The following is a 6,912-nucleotide window of genomic DNA, read 5'->3' on the forward strand; positions in this document are numbered from 1 at the left end:
ACTTGTTCCAATAGAGGTCTGCCCAGAGGTGGGATCCAGCAGGTTCTCACAGGTTCCCCGAGAGTAGGTTACTAATTATTTCTGTGTGCCGAGAGGGGGTTACTAATTGGTGATTTTGCCATGTGATTTTTTGCCTTAGTTACGCCCCTCCTCTCAGCAATAGCGAGCAGAACTTGAAGCAGTCTAGCAGGAGGTGCACCGGCGTGCGTGGCAACCTGCGCCTGCGTGCATTCGTTTCCCGCCAAAGGACCGGCGCAGCGGCTGCGTCCTTGCCACAGCCCCGCGCAGTAATGCCCTGCCCCCGGAATGCCTGGCCACGCCCCCATTGTTCCCCGCCCAGCCCCATTGGCGCTACGCCACAGTTTGAATCCCACCACCATGGGAACCTGTTCCTAAAATTTTTGGATCCCACCACTGGGTCTGCCAGAGATGCTGAAACCAGCTCCGTAGGTGGGTGGTGGGTGGGAAACAGCTGTGGGGGTGACCCGCAGAATGCGACCGGTACTATAGAAGAGGTATGTAGCAGATTGGAGTTTGGGTAAGAGTCGAAGTCTCTCAGTCCACACAGGGGCAGGCAATACCAACCAACTCTGAACATCTCCTGCCTTGAGAACCCTGCGGTGTCATCACCATAGGTCAGCTGTGACTTGACGGCACCTCCCGCCACATTTATGGAATTATTCAATAGACATGTTATCCCATGAGAGATGCTACCAAGTGTAAATGCTGTCAATAGGGGTTTTTTTGTAAAAGCAGCTTCCTTTCAACAAATATTTAGAGGTCTACATTTGCAAATTTATTTTGTACTGTTCAATATGCATTTTTTAATGTTACAGCTTTTTTTATAAACATTTCTAAGAAAAAAAGAGTTTGTGGTTTGCCTTTCTCTTCTGCCTCCACATCCTTTCTCAGCATATTTTGCTCTTCTGACTATTAACAGAGTAGACCTTGTTCTCTGTAGTTCAAAGGACTGGAGCAGGATATTCTGCGAAGGAGAATGACAAAAGCCAAGTTCACACAACAACCCTGTGAACATGTAACAGGGAGAGCAGCTATGACTGAACCAGCCCTCCTTCCACCTCCACTTGGTCAAGTGAAAGTGAAAAGAGGCCTCAGCAATTTCTGTACATGCCACAGGCTTGTATCTTCAGTCAACTGCTGTCCTCTTTCTGCTGGTTCCACCAGCAACCGGTGGATCTTCCTCTTCACTCTGACTAGGCCATGCATGCAGACAGCTAACTATCTCCCAAGCTGAAGGCCAGTGAAAGTGGGTGACTGAGCAATCATGAAATTAACAAATCAGGGTGCTCTTGGAGAAATACCACCAAGGACAGGAGCTACCCATCAGCTCCCAGATCACCCCCACCCATTTGTAAATAACTGCAACACCCCTAAGCAACATTTGTCAGAACTGAGGCCAATAAGCTTTACTAAGGAGAAAGAGAAGAGGGAAAGGGAAAGGAAAATGACTTCCCCTTAGCTTGACCTGACTCGGGCCTTTTCTGCGCAAACATTTTCCCTTCATTTTTCCTCCGCTGTTTTTCTGAGCACTTTTACTGTAATGTTTCTTTTGATCCATTCCAAGCTAGCTTATCTTGAGCATTCGATCATGTCAAAACAGTCTTTATTTCTCCACCCTACCAGCCACGCGGCCATCCACACTCCCATGTAGTCGCTCAATCTTCTCTTCAGACATTCTCTCTTGCCCCTCATCCTTCATTTTCTAAAGGAATTTTATTTTTTTTCTCTTTGTCATATTGCATTAGTGATGTAATATTACGGCATCGGCAAGCCAGGTTGATTGTGTCAGCTTTGTCAATTTCATCTTGAATTAGTGATGTAACCTTAAGGCAAAGATACACTGTGTCCACAGTTAGAAGCAAATGAAATTGACAAGAAAAGTTGCTTTTACAGGATGAAAATGCCAAGTAATTGCTTCCATAACAGTTGTGTGTTCCTACAGCTCTGATTTGGGCAAAAAATTGTGATTCTTAATAGTGTGGGAGGCTATGTTTTTATGTTCCCTCAGGTAAATGATACTTGCTCCAGTAGTTTCTTTTGGCTTCCATTTTGTGCAAGCACCAGGCCCATATTCATGTCCTGTATAGTGGCCCAACCTCCCCTTCAGCCATTTTCTTCTCACTTGCCTCCATATTTAAAAGGAGTTTAATTGTTTTTCTCTTGAACTAGTGATGTAACATTGAGGCAGAGATACAAGCTAGCATGATTGATTGGATCAGTTGTGTTAATTTCGCATAGAACTTGCAATCTTAACATTCAGAGATACAAATTAGCATGGTTGATTGGATCAGCTTTGTCAATTTCATATTGAACTACAATGTAATGTTAGAGCAGAGAGCAATTTTGAAGTTGGGGGTGATTGAAAAGAGTTCTAGGAATAATCAGTACATGTAATTGTGTTATTGGAAATCAAATATGGCCAGAAAATGTGGTTCTTGGGGGGGGGGGATGTGTTTTTGTCCCTTCAGGTGATGGTACGTGCTCTAGGAGTTGTTTTGGCTTCCATTTTGGGTTAGTAGTTCTCAGTAGTGAAAATGGAGGCTGGGACATTTTTCAATTGCTTCTCCAAAATATAATTACACAGTAATGCTAGAGCGCCTGTACAAAAAAGAGGGGAGGGTTGCTCTTCTGTATCATAGGCGGCATCCTACCACCATCAGGAATAATATGTTTTCAATGGTAGAATGTGGAATAACAGCAACTGAAGTGAAAAAAAGGGGGGGACCCAAAATGACAGGGAGAAAGGCTGTGTGTGGAATGATTTCTTAGGAAACATTTCTAAGATACAAAGTCTGACCACTGGGAAAATCTGTGGTAAGTTGTCCATGTGGAAAAGGCCTTGGCTTGCTATGCAAATACCCTGGTTATTCCGCACAGAAGCTGAGTCCCTGATGTCTTCCCTTCCTATGGATAGGATTTCTTTCTTTTAAGAACATGTGGGTCAGTAGACTGCCCCACCCCAGAAACCACTGGAAAAATTGTTTTGAAGTGGAAAAATTGATGTTTATTGTTCTGATTCCCCCCTCCACCACAATATTTGAACTGAAATATATCTTCAGATTTGTGAGCACCTTCCAGCCATGCGTGTACACAGCAAAGACCGATTCTGTGAACCCTGTTTCATCTAAATCCCCAGCAAGTATATTTTAAGAACAGTAAAGGCCGCATTCATGAACAACTGAGGCGAAAACTGAAGAGGTTTTTTACTGAAAGCGGCAACGCTGATGCTTGGCTGTGAATTTTCCATACATTCTGCTATCAAAAGTGTGTCAAATAAACTGACTATCTTGATATGACTTGAACTTGTGTAAAATTCCACAAAACAGAAAGCAATGGATATTCCAACCCAGCAGTGACTTGCATGAAGGCAGAGAGAGAGAGAGAGAGAGAGAATTGGCTGTGTATCATCTTAGGTTAGGAAGGAATGAAATTTGGTCAAATGCGGGTTTGCTACCAGAATGAGACAGTCTGCATCAACAATGAGGATGGGACAGTTACCAAAGGAAATGCAGGCTGCCTGTCTCCATTTTGGTCATCTTGGAGAAAGCACAAAACAACAGAGGTCTGTAAGCCACTTAAATAAGCAACTCCGAGAATGTACTATGAAATCAAGTGAGTGTCCTTCAATTGGTTGCTACTTCGTTGTTGCCAATTTAACACTCAAAAGTGAATGCCCCAAAACTCTTGTTTGTCTCTCAGGTGCTACTGGACATAAATCTACCTGTTCTCCGGCAGACCAGCACAACTACCCTCTTTTATAAGGCAGCCCTATTCCTTTACAAAAATGCCTTCCTGAGCCACATTTTGGTTTTGCAGAGTCTTCTGAGTTGTTTTTAGAAATGCATTCTTGGTTTCATGTTCGACCCAACGCCATGCTGTGAGCCCCTGAGAGTGTTTAGCGGCCAGCACAAACCGAGAGCAGCCCCCAGCATAGACAGATATCTGCCCTCAATTTCGCTGCTTATCTGAGGCTGGGAAAAGGTGGGGCAGGGTTCATGCCCAGGCAAGGCCTGAATGGTGCTGCATCTGGTCAAATATTTGCAAGCAGAGGTACGGGACCAGTTCACAGGGCTTGGCACCTCTCTGGAAAGAAGTGGCGGTACCTTCTCAAAACTCGGTAAATGTTTTCATCTGGTCCAGCACTGCTTAGAAAGGACTCAGCCATCTGGCCTATATAGTTGTGCCTGTTTAGGGGCGCAGTAAAATTCTAGTACGAGTTCTTGGAAAAAGCTGACCTTAATGCGTGCAGCAAGCCTCCTTTCAAAAGTAAAACCAGGTTATGGTGAGTGGGGTATTCGCAGCTAGATTTATCTTTCAGTGGCTTGGCCTAGATTTCAAGGTGCCTGTAGCCCCAGAATTCTAAAGTTCAACCAACCTCTTCCTTAATACATGGAAATAAAATGGCTTCTGGGTCGTAACACACGCACGCACTATAGATTCCCTTTTTATGATTTCACCAATTGCTTTTGCTTGTTGGGGTTTTTTTGGTATCCGTTTTTTATATTACCAAGATTGTGAAGATTTCATTCTAATATGGGGTGCTTTGGAAAGTTAGTGCATTAAAAAATCTCAGCTAAGCCCATAGTTTATTTTTCAAACAGAAAATATCAACGCAGAAATTGGGGTTCGGTATAGATCTCGTAAATATGATTGAAAAGATTATGAGGAAATTGCATCTGACGCTCTTAGAATGTCAGTTCAAGGGCAACCTGTGAGTGTAAAGTACGCACACCTGTCTACTGCAGTATGTTGGGCCGTTTTGTGTTGTGATGGCTAATGAACTGTGGCAGTAGACTGCTGAGGTGGAGGTCTGTCACAGGAAAGAAAAGGTAGAAAAAGCAGGAACTTAATAGGAAAGGAATAGTATGCATTGCTAGCCTGGGAAACCAGTTTAGGTGAGAGAGAAGCATCCAGAAGAATGAAAAGAGCAGGCAATGAGAGATGAGGTCCTGAAAAGAGAAGGCAAACTGAACTAGCACCCCTGGAACCAGGCCTTCTTTTAGATAAACAGGTGGCAGTGGTGACCAGGGGTGCTTATTACCAGCTTCAGCTGGTAAACCAGCTGTAGTCCTTGCTGAGCAGGAAAGGTCTTGACACTGGGGCATGCTGTAGTAACATCTAGATTACTGCAATGCACTATACATGGGGTTGCCTTTGAAGACTGTCCAGAAGCTACAGCTGGGGCAAAATGCTGCAACCAGAATGTTGAATGGCGTGAGTCATAGCGACAATTTGACTTCAGTGCTGTTCCATCAACTCTGGCTCCCAATTTGCTTCTGGGTCCAATTAAAGGTGCTGGTGTTGACTTCAAAGGCCTTCTCCCAGACAAACCACACTGGCCATCTTTGTAGGCCCTGTTGCCACCACCTTCTAAGGTTGGGTTGTAAGCAGTCGGACTCTTCCTCCTGTTTGGGAATCCCACAAAGGCACAGGGGCCAAAGACTGGCATCAGAACAATGCTTACTCCTCAAAATGGATGTCCCTCGGAGAGTTTTGGGATCCATCCTGTGTGTTAGGGTTGGGTTTGGAAGGAGGTTAACAACTGAACTCTTCTCCCGACCCAAAGACTGGACAATGGAACCAGACAACCCCCACTGTAACACTGTAGGGTGATTTAATCAGCGCTCTGAGCAGACCGTTGTACTTACCCCATCGGCACTAATCCCTGCAGTCAATCAGTATTCAAGACAACAGCCCAGACATTCTCTTGAGTCCTTTTGTTGGAATCCCAGAAAAGTAACCAACGCTTTGCTTCTGGCTTACCTGCCCCCAGGACCCATTTTGGAGTATAAATATTGGACCATTAAGTATATATAGTGTGTGTACGTTCTGGATCTCCATGTGGTGTTTGTTAAATTACCCCTCTTGTCCTCAGCACTTGGGTATCCTCAGTATGTGTGACAGTCATTTTGTGGTTGTGCCCACCACCCAGTTTCAAAATTTGAGGAGTGCTCAAAAGGTTTGGGGACCCCTGCTCTATGACATCACATCCCCACTGAGTCCTCCCCCTCCCCAAATTCCACTCTCCCCAGGCACCCCTCCCCCCCTCCATGAATTTACCAAACTGGAATTGCCAACCCTAGTTTCAATCAGCTCAAAATCTATATGTTCAGGCACTGGATTTGGGTTCTGGGCACTGTACAGAGAATCATAAACTCAGCATGAGGGCAGAGGGCTATTGTCAAGTCTGCACTCAACCCCTTTCCCATATTGAAACTGGAGAACTGGTAGTAGGAGGCTCCTAATTTGGAGCAGTTGCCTGATGTTACAGTTGCCAGGATGCTCTAGGGGAGCTCTCTTTCCAGGCATTTGGAAGGGCCTGGTCAGGCTATAGAGCAGTGGTGGCGAACCTTTGGCACTCCAGATGTTATGGACTACAATTCCCATCAGCCCCTGCCAGCATGACCAATTGGCCAAGCTGGCAGGGGCTGATGGGAATTGTATTCCATAACATCTGGAGTGCCAAAGGTTCGCCACCACGGCTATAGAGTATTCTGTGACGATGGGAGTAGCCAATGGATTAGCTCTGTTCCCTTCCTGTCAGCCTAAATACTCTCAGTTAGGAGCAGTGGACTCTGATCTGGAGACCCAGTTTGATTCTCCACTCCTCCACATCATTCTACCTGGGGAACTGGATTTTCCCTGGATGTTTCCCTGCTCATACACATGAAGCCTGCTGGGTGACTTTGGGCTAGTAGTGAAAGTTCTCTCAGCATTCTCTCAGCCCCACCTACCTCACAAGGCATCTATTGTAGGGAGAGGAAGAGAAGGAGTTTGTAAGTCACTTTGAGACTCCTTACAGGCAGAGTATAAATTCAAACATTTCTTCTTGGATTGTCCAAAGCTTTTGATCTGGTTAAGAGAAGAAGAAGAGTTTGGATTTATATCCCC

This window comes from Sphaerodactylus townsendi, linkage group LG04 (genome assembly GCF_021028975.2).
Source record: "Sphaerodactylus townsendi isolate TG3544 linkage group LG04, MPM_Stown_v2.3, whole genome shotgun sequence".
In the NCBI taxonomy this organism is placed as follows: Eukaryota; Metazoa; Chordata; class Lepidosauria; order Squamata; family Sphaerodactylidae; genus Sphaerodactylus; species Sphaerodactylus townsendi.